Source organism: Anomaloglossus baeobatrachus, chromosome 3, assembly GCF_048569485.1.
Source record: "Anomaloglossus baeobatrachus isolate aAnoBae1 chromosome 3, aAnoBae1.hap1, whole genome shotgun sequence".
In the NCBI taxonomy this organism is placed as follows: domain Eukaryota; kingdom Metazoa; phylum Chordata; class Amphibia; order Anura; family Aromobatidae; genus Anomaloglossus; species Anomaloglossus baeobatrachus.
The window spans coordinates 698,369,415-698,383,798 of record NC_134355.1 but is presented as its reverse complement, the minus strand read 5'-3'; the positions used below and the strand labels follow the sequence as shown (position 1 = coordinate 698,383,798).

General features: G+C 45.6%; 20 non-coding genes across 20 annotated transcripts; 14 read left to right on the top strand and 6 right to left on the bottom strand.

The window, feature by feature from the left end:
* Positions 1-248: 248 nt before the first annotated feature.
* TRNAA-UGC (transfer RNA alanine (anticodon UGC)) lies at positions 249-321 on the top strand. The gene has a single exon. It is a non-coding gene; the product is annotated as a tRNA-Ala (tRNA).
* A 592-nt stretch (positions 322-913) lies between these two features.
* TRNAA-CGC (transfer RNA alanine (anticodon CGC)) lies at positions 914-986 on the top strand. Its single transcript has one exon. It is a non-coding gene; the product is annotated as a tRNA-Ala (tRNA).
* A 617-nt stretch (positions 987-1,603) lies between these two features.
* TRNAN-GUU (transfer RNA asparagine (anticodon GUU)) lies at positions 1,604-1,677 on the bottom strand. Its single transcript has one exon. It is a non-coding gene; the product is annotated as a tRNA-Asn (tRNA).
* Positions 1,678-2,353: 676 nt separating this feature from the next.
* TRNAA-UGC (transfer RNA alanine (anticodon UGC)) lies at positions 2,354-2,426 on the top strand. Its single transcript has one exon. It is a non-coding gene; the product is annotated as a tRNA-Ala (tRNA).
* Positions 2,427-3,018: 592 nt separating this feature from the next.
* TRNAA-CGC (transfer RNA alanine (anticodon CGC)) lies at positions 3,019-3,091 on the top strand. The gene has a single exon. It is a non-coding gene; the product is annotated as a tRNA-Ala (tRNA).
* A 617-nt stretch (positions 3,092-3,708) lies between these two features.
* On the bottom strand, positions 3,709-3,782 carry TRNAN-GUU (transfer RNA asparagine (anticodon GUU)). The gene has a single exon. It is a non-coding gene; the product is annotated as a tRNA-Asn (tRNA).
* Positions 3,783-4,458: 676 nt separating this feature from the next.
* TRNAA-UGC (transfer RNA alanine (anticodon UGC)) lies at positions 4,459-4,531 on the top strand. Its single transcript has one exon. It is a non-coding gene; the product is annotated as a tRNA-Ala (tRNA).
* A 594-nt stretch (positions 4,532-5,125) lies between these two features.
* On the top strand, positions 5,126-5,198 carry TRNAA-CGC (transfer RNA alanine (anticodon CGC)). Its single transcript has one exon. It is a non-coding gene; the product is annotated as a tRNA-Ala (tRNA).
* A 617-nt stretch (positions 5,199-5,815) lies between these two features.
* On the bottom strand, positions 5,816-5,889 carry TRNAN-GUU (transfer RNA asparagine (anticodon GUU)). The gene has a single exon. It is a non-coding gene; the product is annotated as a tRNA-Asn (tRNA).
* A 676-nt stretch (positions 5,890-6,565) lies between these two features.
* Positions 6,566-6,638, top strand: TRNAA-UGC (transfer RNA alanine (anticodon UGC)). Its single transcript has one exon. It is a non-coding gene; the product is annotated as a tRNA-Ala (tRNA).
* Positions 6,639-7,227: 589 nt separating this feature from the next.
* TRNAA-CGC (transfer RNA alanine (anticodon CGC)) lies at positions 7,228-7,300 on the top strand. The gene has a single exon. It is a non-coding gene; the product is annotated as a tRNA-Ala (tRNA).
* A 617-nt stretch (positions 7,301-7,917) lies between these two features.
* On the bottom strand, positions 7,918-7,991 carry TRNAN-GUU (transfer RNA asparagine (anticodon GUU)). Its single transcript has one exon. It is a non-coding gene; the product is annotated as a tRNA-Asn (tRNA).
* A 676-nt stretch (positions 7,992-8,667) lies between these two features.
* On the top strand, positions 8,668-8,740 carry TRNAA-UGC (transfer RNA alanine (anticodon UGC)). Its single transcript has one exon. It is a non-coding gene; the product is annotated as a tRNA-Ala (tRNA).
* Positions 8,741-9,340: 600 nt separating this feature from the next.
* TRNAA-CGC (transfer RNA alanine (anticodon CGC)) lies at positions 9,341-9,413 on the top strand. The gene has a single exon. It is a non-coding gene; the product is annotated as a tRNA-Ala (tRNA).
* A 617-nt stretch (positions 9,414-10,030) lies between these two features.
* On the bottom strand, positions 10,031-10,104 carry TRNAN-GUU (transfer RNA asparagine (anticodon GUU)). Its single transcript has one exon. It is a non-coding gene; the product is annotated as a tRNA-Asn (tRNA).
* A 676-nt stretch (positions 10,105-10,780) lies between these two features.
* TRNAA-UGC (transfer RNA alanine (anticodon UGC)) lies at positions 10,781-10,853 on the top strand. The gene has a single exon. It is a non-coding gene; the product is annotated as a tRNA-Ala (tRNA).
* A 601-nt stretch (positions 10,854-11,454) lies between these two features.
* TRNAA-CGC (transfer RNA alanine (anticodon CGC)) lies at positions 11,455-11,527 on the top strand. The gene has a single exon. It is a non-coding gene; the product is annotated as a tRNA-Ala (tRNA).
* A 617-nt stretch (positions 11,528-12,144) lies between these two features.
* TRNAN-GUU (transfer RNA asparagine (anticodon GUU)) lies at positions 12,145-12,218 on the bottom strand. The gene has a single exon. It is a non-coding gene; the product is annotated as a tRNA-Asn (tRNA).
* A 676-nt stretch (positions 12,219-12,894) lies between these two features.
* Positions 12,895-12,967, top strand: TRNAA-UGC (transfer RNA alanine (anticodon UGC)). The gene has a single exon. It is a non-coding gene; the product is annotated as a tRNA-Ala (tRNA).
* Positions 12,968-13,568: 601 nt separating this feature from the next.
* On the top strand, positions 13,569-13,641 carry TRNAA-CGC (transfer RNA alanine (anticodon CGC)). Its single transcript has one exon. It is a non-coding gene; the product is annotated as a tRNA-Ala (tRNA).
* Positions 13,642-14,384: the final 743 nt, after the last annotated feature.

Below are 14,384 nucleotides of genomic sequence, written 5' to 3'. Positions count from 1 at the left end.
CCCTCGGTTCTTCGTAGATATGTAAAGGGTTTGCTTGGAAGAGGTGTGCATGTATTTGTAAGCCACCCTTCACCTTTTAAACTCCTCCGATGATCTTCTACTATGGTAAAATGGAACTCACACTGTAAAAAAAAAAGCAAGCTATTCTTACATAAAAATTGCCATATAGCATTGCAGCTTCTCACCTGACATGATGAGAAAATCACCGTGAAGTGTGGCAAGAAACTAAAGGCAGACCTGTCATGCCAGGGGGATTAGCTCAAGTGGCAGAGCGCTCGCTTTGCATGCGAGAGGCAGCGGGATCGATGCCCGCATTCTCCAAGAGTTATTTTTCACATGGTAGCAGTGATTGTCTTTTTACCTCATGCTCAAAACTCCAACAGCTAAAACTAGGAGGCTTTCGATCAAGGACAAAACAAGCCTTCGATAGCTCAGCTGGTAGAGCCGAAGACTGTAGAAGAAAGTTAGCAATCCTTAGGTCGCTGGTTCAATTCCGGCTCGAAGGAGTTTTGCGCATTCTATCGGAAGGTTCATCCGGCTGGTAAACACAGCCCAGCTATGCTCGTTCCGTCCACCTACAAACAGCTCTTCTAGAAAGGTCTCCTCCGTTGTACCTGAGGAGTGAGGAGATCAAAACGTAAGCACAAATCAACAGAGAGTTTTTTGTCTTCTCCGTAGATATGTAAAGGCTTTGCTTGGAAGAGGCGTGCATGTATTTGGAAGCCACCCTTCACCTTGTAAAGTCCTCCGATGATCTTCTACTATGGCAACATGGAACTCACACTTAAAAAAAAAAAAAAAAAGCTATTCTTACAGAAAAAAAATACCATATAACAATGCAGCTTCTCACCTGACATGATAAGAAAATCCCTATGAAGTGTGGCAAGAAACTAAAGGCACAACTGTCCCGCCAGGGGAATTAGCTCAAGTGGTAGAGCGCTCGCTTCGCATGTGAGAGGCAGCGGGATCGATGCCCGCATTCTCCAAGAGTTATTTTTCACATGGTAGCAGTGATTGCCTTTTCACCTCATGCTCAAAACTCCAACAGCTAAAACTAGGAGGCTTTCAACCAAGGCCAAGACAAGCCTTCAATAGCTCAGCTGGTAGAGCCAAAGACTGTAGATGTAAATGAGCAAATCCTTCGGTTGCTGGTTCAATTCCAGCTCGAAGGATGTTTGCGCGTTCTATCGGAGGGCTCATCCTGCTAGTAAACACAGCCCAGCTATGCTCCCTCTGTCCACCTACAAACAGCTCTTCTAGAAGGGTCTCCTCCGTTGTACCTGAGGAGTTCAAAACGTAAGCACAAAGCAACAGAGAGTTTTTTGTTGGGAGAGCAGCTCAGCCGAAAGCTAACGTGGAACCTTTTACACCCCTAGAATGCTACTCGAGCCAAAGAGACCATCGCCCCTGAATAAACACAGCCCAGCTAAGCTGCTTCCGTCCACATACAAAGAGCTCTTTTCCAAAAGTATCCTCCATTCTAACTCGGGAGTTCAAAACGTAGGCAGCGAGCAACAGAGTTATTTGTCGGGAGAGCAATTGAAAGACGACGTGGAACCTTCTTCACTCGTACATAGGCTGCTACTTAAGCAAAAAAGACCATCGTCCCTGGGTGGGCTTGAACCACCATCCTTTCGGTTAACAGCCGAACGCGCTAACCAATTGCGCCACAGAGACGCAAACAGATCTTTCTACAGGAACTCTCAGCCAGGCAGGCCAGGCACAGGTTTCTCAGATCAACTTTTTAACATAATATGACAAAAAGAAATCAGCAAAAACAAAGAGACAATTGCTGATGCTCAGGAGGACTCGAGGCGCCGACAATAAGCTCCTGCTGATGGATTCCATCACAAAGACCAAATACATTTTAGCCACTTTTGAAAAGTCAGTCGATAAATAGACCTTCTCAACGAACAGACCATCGGCAGCAGAGTGGCGCAGCGGAAGCGTGCTGGGCCCATAACCAAGAGGTCGATGGATCGAAACCATCCTCTGCTAATTGATTCTTTTTATACAGGTCATCATTATATTTCTTCGATAAGACTGATATTGTGCTACATTGCAACTTTCGTCTCCAAACTATTAAGGGGTTTTTTATTGCTTACCCCTCGGTTCTTCGTAGATATGTAAAGGGTTTGCTTGGAAGAGGTGTGCATGTATTTGTAAGCCACCCTTCACCTTTTAAACTCCTCCGATGATCTTCTACTATGGTAAAATGGAACTCACACTGTAAAAAAAAAAGCAAGCTATTCTTACATAAAAATTGCCATATAGCATTGCAGCTTCTCACCTGACATGATGAGAAAATCACCGTGAAGTGTGGCAAGAAACTAAAGGCAGACCTGTCATGCCAGGGGGATTAGCTCAAGTGGCAGAGCGCTCGCTTTGCATGCGAGAGGCAGCGGGATCGATGCCCGCATTCTCCAAGAGTTATTTTTCACATGGTAGCAGTGATTGTCTTTTTACCTCATGCTCAAAACTCCAACAGCTAAAACTAGGAGGCTTTCGATCAAGGACAAGACAAGCCTTCGATAGCTCAGCTGGTAGAGCCGAAGACTGTAGAAGAAAGTTAGCAATCCTTAGGTCGCTGGTTCAATTCCGGCTCGAAGGAGTTTTGCGCATTCTATCGGAAGGTTCATCCGGCTGGTAAACACAGTCCAGCTATGCTCGTTCCGTCCACCTACAAACAGCTCTTCTAGAAAGGTCTCCTCCGTTGTACCTGAGGAGTGAGGAGATCAAAACGTAAGCACAAATCAACAGAGAGTTTTTTGTCTTCTCCGTAGATATGTAAAGGCTTTGCTTGGAAGAGGCGTGCATGTATTTGGAAGCCACCCTTCACCTTGTAAAGTCCTCCGATGATCTTCTACTATGGCAACATGGAACTCACACTTAAAAAAAAAAAAAAAAAGCTATTCTTACAGAAAAAAAATACCATATAACAATGGAGCTTCTCACCTGACATGATAAGAAAATCCCTATGAAGTGTGGCAAGAAACTAAAGGCACAACTGTCCCGCCAGGGGAATTAGCTCAAGTGGTAGAGCGCTCGCTTCGCATGTGAGAGGCAGCGGGATCGATGCCCGCATTCTCCAAGAGTTATTTTTCACATGGTAGCAGTGATTGCCTTTTCACCTCATGCTCAAAACTCCAACAGCTAAAACTAGGAGGCTTTCAACCAAGGCCAAGACAAGCCTTCAATAGCTCAGCTGGTAGAGCCAAAGACTGTTGATGTAAATGAGCAAATCCTTCGGTTGCTGGTTCAATTCCAGCTCGAAGGATGTTTGCGCGTTCTATCGGAGGGCTCATCCTGCTAGTAAACACAGCCCAGCTATGCTCCCTCTGTCCACCTACAAACAGCTCTTCTAGAAGGGTCTCCTTCGTTGTACCTGAGGAGTTCAAAACGTAAGCACAAAGCAACAGAGAGTTTTTTGTTGGGAGAGCAGCTCAGCCGAAAGCTAACGTGGAACCTTTTACACCCCTAGAATGCTACTCGAGCCAAAGAGACCATCGCCCCTGAATAAACACAGCCCAGCTAAGCTGCTTCCGTCCACATACAAAGAGCTCTTTTCCAAAAGTATCCTCCATTCTAACTCGGGAGTTCAAAACGTAGGCAGCGAGCAACAGAGTTATTTGTCGGGAGAGCAATTGAAAGACGACGTGGAACCTTCTTCACTCGTACATAGGCTGCTACTTAAGCAAAAAAGACCATCGTCCCTGGGTGGGCTTGAACCACCATCCTTTCGGTTAACAGCCGAACGCGCTAACCAATTGCGCCACAGAGACGCAAACAGATCTTTCTACAGGAACTCTCAGCCAGGCAGGCCAGGCACAGGTTTCTCAGATCAACTTTTTAACATAATATGACAAAAAGAAATCAGCAAAAACAAAGAGACAATTGCTGATGCTCAGGAGGACTCGAGGCGCCGACAATAAGCTCCTGCTGATGGATTCCATCACAAAGACCAAATACATTTTAGCCACTTTTGAAAAGTCAGTCGATAAATAGACCTTCTCAACGAACAGACCACCGGCAGCAGAGTGGCGCAGCGGAAGCGTGCTGGGCCCATAACCCAGAGGTCGATGGATCGAAACCATCCTCTGCTAATTGATTCTTTTTATACAGGTCATCATTATATTTCTTCGATAAGACTGATATTGTGCTACATTGCAACTTTCGTCTCCAAACTATTAAGGGGTTTTTTATTGCTTACCCCTCGGTTCTTCGTAGATATGTAAAGGGTTTGCTTGGAAGAGGTGTGCATGTATTTGTAAGCCACCCTTCACCTTTTAAACTCCTCCGATGATCTTCTACTATGGTAAAATGGAACTCACACTGTAAAAAAAAAAGCAAGCTATTCTTACATAAAAATTGCCATATAGCATTGCAGCTTCTCACCTGACATGATGAGAAAATCACCGTGAAGTGTGGCAAGAAACTAAAGGCAGACCTGTCATGCCAGGGGGATTAGCTCAAGTGGCAGAGCGCTCGCTTTGCATGCGAGAGGCAGCGGGATCGATGCCCGCATTCTCCAAGAGTTATTTTTCACATGGTAGCAGTGATTGTCTTTTTACCTCATGCTCAAAACTCCAACAGCTAAAACTAGGAGGCTTTCGATCAAGGACAAAACAAGCCTTCGATAGCTCAGCTGGTAGAGCCGAAGACTGTAGAAGAAAGTTAGCAATCCTTAGGTCGCTGGTTCAATTCCGGCTCGAAGGAGTTTTGCGCATTCTATCGGAAGGTTCATCCGGCTGGTAAACACAGCCCAGCTATGCTCGTTCCGTCCACCTACAAACAGCTCTTCTAGAAAGGTCTCCTCCGTTGTACCTGAGGAGTGAGGAGATCAAAACGTAAGCACAAATCAACAGAGAGTTTTTTGTCTTCTCCGTAGATATGTAAAGGCTTTGCTTGGAAGAGGCGTGCATGTATTTGGAAGCCACCCTTCACCTTGTAAAGTCCTCCGATGATCTTCTACTATGGCAACATGGAACTCACACTTAAAAAAAAAAAAAAAAAAAGCTATTCTTACAGAAAAAAAATACCATATAACAATGCAGCTTCTCACCTGACATGATAAGAAAATCCCTATGAAGTGTGGCAAGAAACTAAAGGCACAACTGTCCCGCCAGGGGAATTAGCTCAAGTGGTAGAGCGCTCGCTTCGCATGTGAGAGGCAGCGGGATCGATGCCCGCATTCTCCAAGAGTTATTTTTCACATGGTAGCAGTGATTGCCTTTTCATCTCATGCTCAAAACTCCAACAGCTAAAACTAGGAGGCTTTCAACCAAGGCCAAGACAAGCCTTCAATAGCTCAGCTGGTAGAGCCAAAGACTGTAGATGTAAATGAGCAAATCCTTCGGTTGCTGGTTCAATTCCAGCTCGAAGGATGTTTGCGCGTTCTATCGGAGGGCTCATCCTGCTAGTAAACACAGCCCAGCTATGCTCCCTCTGTCCACCTACAAACAGCTCTTCTAGAAGGGTCTCCTCCGTTGTACCTGAGGAGTTCAAAACGTAAGCACAAAGCAACAGAGAGTTTTTTGTTGGGAGAGCAGCTCAGCCGAAAGCTAACGTGGAACCTTTTACACCCCTAGAATGCTACTCGAGCCAAAGAGACCATCGCCCCTGAATAAACACAGCCCAGCTAAGCTGCTTCCGTCCACATACAAAGAGCTCTTTTCCAAAAGTATCCTCCATTCTAACTCGGGAGTTCAAAACGTAGGCAGCGAGCAACAGAGTTATTTGTCGGGAGAGCAATTGAAAGACGACGTGGAACCTTCTTCACTCGTACATAGGCTGCTACTTAAGCAAAAAAGACCATCGTCCCTGGGTGGGCTTGAACCACCATCCTTTCGGTTAACAGCCGAACGCGCTAACCAATTGCGCCACAGAGACGCAAACAGATCTTTCTACAGGAACTCTCAGCCAGGCAGGCCAGGCACAGATTTCTCAGATCAACTTTTTAACATAATATGACAAAAAGAAATCAGCAAAAACAAAGAGACAATTGCTGATGCTCAGGAGGACTCGAGGCGCCGACAATAAGCTCCTGCTGATGGATTCCATCACAAAGACCAAATACATTTTAGCCACTTTTGAAAAGTCAGTCGATAAATAGACCTTCTCAACGAACAGACCACCGGCAGCAGAGTGGCGCAGCGGAAGCGTGCTGGGCCCATAACCCAGAGGTCGATGGATCGAAACCATCCTCTGCTAGTTGATTCTTTTTATACAGGTCATCATTATATTTCTTCGATAAGACTGATATTGTGCTACATTGCAACTTTCGTCTCCAAACTATTAAGGGGTTTTTTATTGCTTACCCCTCGGTTCTTCGTAGATATGTAAAGGGTTTGCTTGGAAGAGGTGTGCATGTATTTGTAAGCCACCCTTCACCTTTTAAACTCCTCCGATGATCTTCTACTATGGTAAAATGGAACTCACACTGTAAAAAAAAAAGCAAGCTATTCTTACATAAAAATTGCCATATAGCATTGCAGCTTCTCACCTGACATGATGAGAAAATCACCGTGAAGTGTGGCAATAAACTAAAGGCAGACCTGTCATGCCAGGGGGATTAGCTCAAGTGGCAGAGCGCTCGCTTTGCATGCGAGAGGCAGCGGGATCGATGCCCGCATTCTCCAAGAGTTATTTTTCACATGGTAGCAGTGATTGTCTTTTTACCTCATGCTCAAAACTCCAACAGCTAAAACTAGGAGGCTTTCGATCAAGGACAAAACAAGCCTTCGATAGCTCAGCTGGTAGAGCCGAAGACTGTAGAAGAAAGTTAGCAATCCTTAGGTCGCTGGTTCAATTCCGGCTCGAAGCAGTTTTGCGCATTCTATCGGAAGGTTCATCCGGCTGGTAAACACAGCCCAGCTATGCTCGTTCCGTCCACCTACAAACAGCTCTTCTAGAAAGGTCTCCTCCGTTGTACCTGAGGAGTGAGGAGATCAAAACGTAAGCACAAATCAACAGAGAGTTTTTTGTCTTCTCCGTAGATATGTAAAGGCTTTGCTTGGAAGAGGCGTGCATGTATTTGGAAGCCACCCTTCACCTTGTAAAGTCCTCCGATGATCTTCTACTATGGCAACATGGAACTCACACTTAAAAAAAAAAAAAAGCTATTCTTACAGAAAAAAAATACCATATAACAATGCAGCTTCTCACCTGACATGATAAGAAAATCCCTATGAAGTGTGGCAAGAAACTAAAGGCACAACTGTCCCGCCAGGGGAATTAGCTCAAGTGGTAGAGCGCTCGCTTCGCATGTGAGAGGCAGCGGGATCGATGCCCGCATTCTCCAAGAGTTATTTTTCACATGGTAGCAGTGATTGCCTTTTCACCTCATGCTCAAAACTCCAACAGCTAAAACTAGGAGGCTTTCAACCAAGGCCAAGACAAGCCTTCAATAGCTCAGCTGGTAGAGCCAAAGACTGTAGATGTAAATGAGCAAATCCTTGGGTTGCTGGTTCAATTCCAGCTCGAAGGATGTTTGCGCGTTCTATCGGAGGGCTCATCCTGCTAGTAAACACAGCCCAGCTATGCTCCCTCTGTCCACCTACAAACAGCTCTTCTAGAAGGGTCTCCTCCGTTGTACCTGAGGAGTTCAAAACGTAAGCACAAAGCAACAGAGAGTTTTTTGTTGGGAGAGCAGCTCAGCCGAAAGCTAACGTGGAACCTTTTACACCCCTAGAATGCTACTCGAGCCAAAGAGACCATCGCCCCTGAATAAACACAGCCCAGCTAAGCTGCTTCCGTCCACATACAAAGAGCTCTTTTCCAAAAGTATCCTCCATTCTAACTCGGGAGTTCAAAACGTAGGCAGCGAGCAACAGAGTTATTTGTCGGGAGAGCAATTGAAAGACGACGTGGAACCTTCTTCACTCGTACATAGGCTGCTACTTAAGCAAAAAAGACCATCGTCCCTGGGTGGGCTTGAACCACCATCCTTTCGGTTAACAGCCGAACGCGCTAACCAATTGCGCCACAGAGACGCAAACAGATCTTTCTACAGGAACTCTCAGCCAGGCAGGCCAGGCACAGGTTTCTCAGATCAACTTTTTAACATAATATGACAAAAAGAAATCAGCAAAAACAAAGAGACAATTGCTGATGCTCAGGAGGACTCGAGGCGCCGACAATAAGCTCCTGCTGATGGATTCCATCACAAAGACCAAATACATTTTAGCCACTTTTGAAAAGTCAGTCGATAAATAGACCTTCTCAACGAACAGCCCACCGGCAGCAGAGTGGCGCAGCGGAAGCGTGCTGGGCCCATAACCCAGAGGTCGATGGATCGAAACCATCCTCTGCTAATTGATTCTTTTTATACAGGTCATCATTATATTTCTTCGATAAGACTGATATTGTGCTACATTGCAACTTTCGTCTCCAAACTATTAAGGGGTTTTTTATTGCTTACCCCTCGGTTCTTCGTAGATATGTAAAGGGTTTGCTTGGAAGAGGTGTGCATGTATTTGTAAGCCACCCTTCACCTTTTAAACTCCTCCGATGATCTTCTACTATGGTAAAATGGAACTCACACTGTAAAAAAAAAAGCAAGCTATTCTTACATAAAAATTGCCATATAGCATTGCAGCTTCTCACCTGACATGATGAGAAAATCACCGTGAAGTGTGGCAAGAAACTAAAGGCAGACCTGTCATGCCAGGGGGATTAGCTCAAGTGGTAGAGCGCTCGCTTTGCATGCGAGAGGCAGCGGGATCGATGCCCGCATTCTCCAAGAGTTATTTTTCACATGGTAGCAGTGATTGTCTTTTTACCTCATGCTCAAAACTCCAACAGCTAAAACTAGGAGGCTTTCGATCAAGGACAAAACAAGCCTTCGATAGCTCAGCTGGTAGAGCCGAAGACTGTAGAAGAAAGTTAGCAATCCTTAGGTCGCTGGTTCAATTCCGGCTCGAAGGAGTTTTGCGCATTCTATCGGAAGGTTCATCCGGCTGGGAAACACAGCCCAGCTATGCTCGTTCCGTCCACCTACAAACAGCTCTTCTAGAAAGGTCTCCTCCGTTGTACCTGAGGAGTGAGGAGATCAAAACGTAAGCACAAATCAACAGAGAGTTTTTTGTCTTCTCCGTAGATATGTAAAGGCTTTGCTTGGAAGAGGTGTGCATGTATTTGGAAGCCACCCTTCACCTTGTAAAGTCCTCCGATGATCTTCTACTATGGCAACATGGAACTCACACTTAAAAAAAAAAAAAAAAAAAAAAAAAGCTATTCTTACAGAAAAAAAATACCATATAACAATGCAGCTTCTCACCTGACATGATAAGAAAATCCCTATGAAGTGTGGCAAGAAACTAAAGGCACAACTGTCACGCCAGGGGAATTAGCTCAAGTGGTAGAGCGCTCGCTTCGCATGTGAGAGGCAGCGGGATCGATGCCCGCATTCTCCAAGAGTTATTTTTCACATGGTAGCAGTGATTGCCTTTTCACCTCATGCTCAAAACTCCAACAGCTAAAACTAGGAGGCTTTCAACCAAGGCCAAGACAAGCCTTCAATAGCTCAGCTGGTAGAGCCAAAGACTGTAGATGTAAATGAGCAAATCCTTGGGTTGCTGGTTCAATTCCAGCTCGAAGGATGTTTGCGCGTTCTATCGGCGGGCTCATCCTGCTAGTAAACACAGCCCAGCTATGCTCCCTCTGTCCACCTACAAACAGCTCTTCTAGAAGGGTCTCCTCCGTTGTACCTGAGGAGTTCAAAACGTAAGCACAAAGCAACAGAGAGTTTTTTGTTGGGAGAGCAGCTCAGCCGAAAGCTAACGTGGAACCTTTTACACCCCTAGAATGCTACTCGAGCCAAAGAGACCATCGCCCCTGAATAAACACAGTCCAGCTAAGCTGCTTCCGTCCACATACAAAGAGCTCTTTTCCAAAAGTCTCCTCCATTCTAACTCGGGAGTTCAAAACGTAGGCAGCGAGCAACAGAGTTATTTGTCGGGAGAGCAATTGAAAGACGACGTGGAACCTTCTTCACTCGTACATAGGCTGCTACTTAAGCAAAAAAGACCATCGTCCCTGGGTGGGCTTGAACCACCATCCTTTCGGTTAACAGCCGAACGCGCTAACCAATTGCGCCACAGAGACGCAAACAGATCTTTCTACAGGAACTCTCAGCCAGGCAGGCCAGGCACAGGTTTCTCAGATCAACTTTTTAACATAATATGACAAAAAGAAATCAGCAAAAACAAAGAGACAATTGCTGATGCTCAGGAGGACTCGAGGCGCCGACAATAAGCTCCTGCTGATGGATTCCATCACAAAGACCAAATACATTTTAGCCACTTTTGAAAAGTCAGTCGATAAATAGACCTTCTCAACGAACAGACCACCGGCAGCAGAGTGGCGCAGCGGAAGCGTGCTGGGCCCATAACCCAGAGGTCGATGGATCGAAACCATCCTCTGCTAATTGATTCTTTTTATACAGGTCATCATTATATTTCTTCGATAAGACTGATATTGTGCTACATTGCAACTTTCGTCTCCAAACTATTAAGGGGTTTTTTATTGCTTACCCCTCGGTTCTTCGTAGATATGTAAAGGGTTTGCTTGGAAGAGGTGTGCATGTATTTGTAAGCCACCCTTCACCTTTTAAACTCCTCCGATGATCTTCTACTATGGTAAAATGGAACTCACACTGTAAAAAAAAAAGCAAGCTATTCTTACATAAAAATTGCCATATAGCATTGCAGCTTCTCACCTGACATGATGAGAAAATCACCGTGAAGTGTGGCAAGAAACTAAAGGCAGACCTGTCATGCCAGGGGGATTAGCTCAAGTGGTAGAGCGCTCGCTTTGCATGCGAGAGGCAGCGGGATCGATGCCCGCATTCTCCAAGAGTTATTTTTCACATGGTAGCAGTGATTGTCTTTTTACCTCATGCTCAAAACTCCAACAGCTAAAACTAGGAGGCTTTCGATCAAGGACAAAACAAGCCTTCGATAGCTCAGCTGGTAGAGCCGAAGACTGCAGAAGAAAGTTAGCAATCCTTAGGTCGCTGGTTCAATTCCGGCTCGAAGGAGTTTTGCGCATTCTATCGGAAGGTTCATCCGGCTGGGAAACACAGCCCAGCTATGCTCGTTCCGTCCACCTACAAACAGCTCTTCTAGAAAGGTCTCCTCCGTTGTACCTGAGGAGTGAGGAGATCAAAACGTAAGCACAAATCAACAGAGAGTTTTTTGTCTTCTCCGTAGATATGTAAAGGCTTTGCTTGGAGGAGGCGTGCATGTATTTGGAAGCCACCCTTCACCTTGTAAAGTCCTCCGATGATCTTCTACTATGGCAACATGGAACTCACACTTAAAAAAAAAAAAAAAAAAAAAAAAAAGCTATTCTTACAGAAAAAAAATACCATATAACAATGCAGCTTCTCACCTGACATGATAAGAAAATCCCTATGAAGTGTGGCAAGAAACTAAAGGCACAACTGTCACGCCAGGGGAATTAGCTCAAGTGGTAGAGCGCTCGCTTCGCATGTGAGAGGCAGCGGGATCGATGCCCGCATTCTCCAAGAGTTATTTTTCACATGGTAGCAGTGATTGCCTTTTCACCTCATGCTCAAAACTCCAACAGCTAAAACTAGGAGGCTTTCAACCAAGGCCAAGACAAGCCTTCAATAGCTCAGCTGGTAGAGCCAAAGACTGTAGATGTAAATGAGCAAATCCTTGGGTTGCTGGTTCAATTCCAGCTCGAAGGATGTTTGCGCGTTCTATCGGAGGGCTCATCCTGCTAGTAAACACAGCCCAGCTATGCTCCCTCTGTCCACCTACAAACAGCTCTTCTAGAAGGGTCTCCTCCGTTGTACCTGAGGAGTTCAAAACGTAAGCACAAAGCAACAGAGAGTTTTTTGTTGGGAGAGCAGCTCAGCCGAAAGCTAACGTGGAACCTTTTACACCCCTAGAATGCTACTCGAGCCAAAGAGACCATCGCCCCTGAATAAACACAGTCCAGCTAAGCTGCTTCCGTCCACATACAAAGAGCTCTTTTCCAAAAGTCTCCTCCATTCTAACTCGGGAGTTCAAAACGTAGGCAGCGAGCAACAGAGTTATTTGTCGGGAGAGCAATTGAAAGACGACGTGGAACCTTCTTCACTCGTACATAGGCTGCTACTTAAGCAAAAAAGACCATCGTCCCTGGGTGGGCTTGAACCACCATCCTTTCGGTTAACAGCCGAACGCGCTAACCAATTGCGCCACAGAGACGCAAACAGATCTTTCTACAGGAACTCTCAGCCAGGCAGGCCAGGCACAGGTTTCTCAGATCAACTTTTTAACATAATATGACAAAAAGAAATCAGCAAAAACAAAGAGACAATTGCTGATGCTCAGGAGGACTCGAGGCGCCGACAATAAGCTCCTGCTGATGGATTCCATCACAAAGACCAAATACATTTTAGCCACTTTTGAAAAGTCAGTCGATAAATAGACCTTCTCAACGAACAGACCACCGGCAGCAGAGTGGCGCAGCGGAAGCGTGCTGGGCCCATAACCCAGAGGTCGATGGATCGAAACCATCCTCTGCTAATTGATTCTTTTTATACAGGTCATCATTATATTTCTTCGATAAGACTGATATTGTGCTACATTGCAACTTTCGTCTCCAAACTATTAAGGGGTTTTTTATTGCTTACCCCTCGGTTCTTCGTAGATATGTAAAGGGTTTGCTTGGAAGAGGTGTGCATGTATTTGTAAGCCACCCTTCACCTTTTAAACTCCTCCGATGATCTTCTACTATGGTAAAATGGAACTCACACTGTAAAAAAAAAAGCAAGCTATTCTTACATAAAAATTGCCATATAGCATTGCAGCTTCTCACCTGACATGATGAGAAAATCACCGTGAAGTGTGGCAAGAAACTAAAGGCAGACCTGTCATGCCAGGGGGATTAGCTCAAGTGGTAGAGCGCTCGCTTTGCATGCGAGAGGCAGCGGGATCGATGCCCGCATTCTCCAAGAGTTATTTTTCACATGGTAGCAGTGATTGTCTTTTTACCTCATGCTCAAAACTCCAACAGCTAAAACTAGGAGGCTTTCGATCAAGGACAAAACAAGCCTTCGATAGCTCAGCTGGTAGAGCCGAAGACTGCAGAAGAAAGTTAGCAATCCTTAGGTCGCTGGTTCAATTCCGGCTCGAAGGAGTTTTGCGCATTCTATCGGAAGGTTCATCCGGCTGGGAAACACAGCCCAGCTATGCTCGTTCCGTCCACCTACAAACAGCTCTTCTAGAAAGGTCTCCTCCGTTGTACCTGAGGAGTGAGGAGATCAAAACGTAAGCACAAATCAACAGAGAGTTTTTTGTCTTCTCCGTAGATATGTAAAGGCTTTGCTTGGAGGAGGCGTGCATGTATTTGGAAGCCACCCTTCACCTTGTAAAGTCCTCCGATGATCTTCTACTATGGCAACATGGAACTCACACTTAAAAAAAAAAAAAAAAAAAAAAAAAAGCTATTCTTACAGAAAAAAAATACCATATAACAATGCAGCTTCTCACCTGACATGATAAGAAAATCCCTATGAAGTGTGGCAAGAAACTAAAGGCACAACTGTCACGCCAGGGGAATTAGCTCAAGTGGTAGAGCGCTCGCTTCGCATGTGAGAGGCAGCGGGATCGATGCCCGCATTCTCCAAGAGTTATTTTTCACATGGTAGCAGTGATTGCCTTTTCACCTCATGCTCAAAACTCCAACAGCTAAAACTAGGAGGCTTTCAACCAAGGCCAAGACAAGCCTTCAATAGCTCAGCTGGTAGAGCCAAAGACTGTAGATGTAAATGAGCAAATCCTTGGGTTGCTGGTTCAATTCCAGCTCGAAGGATGTTTGCGCGTTCTATCGGAGGGCTCATCCTGCTAGTAAACACAGCCCAGCTATGCTCCCTCTGTCCACCTACAAACAGCTCTTCTAGAAGGGTCTCCTCCGTTGTACCTGAGGAGTTCAAAACGTAAGCACAAAGCAACAGAGAGTTTTTTGTTGGGAGAGCAGCTCAGCCGAAAGCTAACGTGGAACCTTTTACACCCCTAGAATGCTACTCGAGCCAAAGAGACCATCGCCCCTGAATAAACACAGTCCAGCTAAGCTGCTTCCGTCCACATACAAAGAGCTCTTTTCCAAAAGTCTCCTCCATTCTAACTCGGGAGTTCAAAACGTAGGCAGCGAGCAACAGAGTTATTTGTCGGGAGAGCAATTGAAAGACGACGTGGAACCTTCTTCACTCGTACATAGGCTGCTACTTAAGCAAAAAAGACCATCGTCCCTGGGTGGGCTTGAACCACCATCCTTTTGGTTAACAGCCGAACGCGCTAACCAATTGCGCCACAGAGACGCAAACAGATCTTTCTACAGGAACTCTCAGCCAGGCAGGCCAGGCACAGGTT